At 38.8% G+C, this 781-nt stretch overlaps 1 protein-coding gene across 1 annotated transcript in view; it reads left to right on the top strand.

Annotated features, from left to right (window-relative positions):
* LOC109465649 (gem-associated protein 8-like) overlaps positions 1-781 on the top strand; it is an 8,119-nt gene that overhangs the window by 4,186 nt on the left and 3,152 nt on the right. The window lies entirely within an intron of this gene.

Raw genomic sequence — 781 nt, 5'->3', positions numbered from 1 at the left:
TCCCCCCCCCCCCTCCCCCAACCTCTGTTACCAATTAGTGATGTAAATAAACTACCTCCGACCGCGTGGTCGGGGCCAGTCCTGAGTTGTATATCTGGGAGTGAAGTCGTCCCTCTCTCTCGTGACCACGTAACATCAATTTGCTCAGTTAACAAAGAGATCAGAGTAAGATTCCTTCATTACTATTCGCTATGACATGATATATATAAAATAAAGTATACCAAACACATTGCAGGCTGCTCATTCATTTCTTTACTTATTTCTTTCAAATCAGAACATACAACTCTAAATAATTATAAGTAATAAAACTCACTTGAAATTTAGCTGAGTTGGTAGTTACATGCTAATATTAAAATTATACGAAGACAAAGCAACTCCCACATTATTCATGGCCATATAACGTCAAATTACATTTAAACCCATCTGCCTTCTTCTAACCGGCCATTCTTCATCTTCATCTGAACATACCTTCCATATACAATGAATACAGGTGATAACATAAATAAAACCTTACAACACCAACCTCCTCCATGGAGGGAAGATGTCCCTGACTTCTCCTTGTTATTACTGTTTTTAAAGAATTGAGAAAGTTCAGAAGAATGTGAATCAATTGCACAAATTCTGCTCAAACGTAGATCGCACGCAATAGAAGCTCCGGCTGGCGACCCTACATATATCCCCGTGGATATATGTACGTGGTCATGAGGGTTGAGCAAATGGCACAGAATATAGTTTGGCGAATAATCTAGTCTTCAAGTTCATTTCTTTACAGTTTCGTCTT

The sequence above is a fragment of the Branchiostoma belcheri genome, unplaced genomic scaffold, assembly GCF_001625305.1.
Source record: "Branchiostoma belcheri isolate BF01 breed outbred unplaced genomic scaffold, Haploidv18h27 scaffold155, whole genome shotgun sequence".
NCBI lineage: Eukaryota > Metazoa > Chordata > Leptocardii > Amphioxiformes > Branchiostomatidae > Branchiostoma > Branchiostoma belcheri.
The sequence above is the reverse complement of the archived record's forward strand: the minus strand, read 5'-3'. Positions and strand labels throughout refer to the sequence as shown.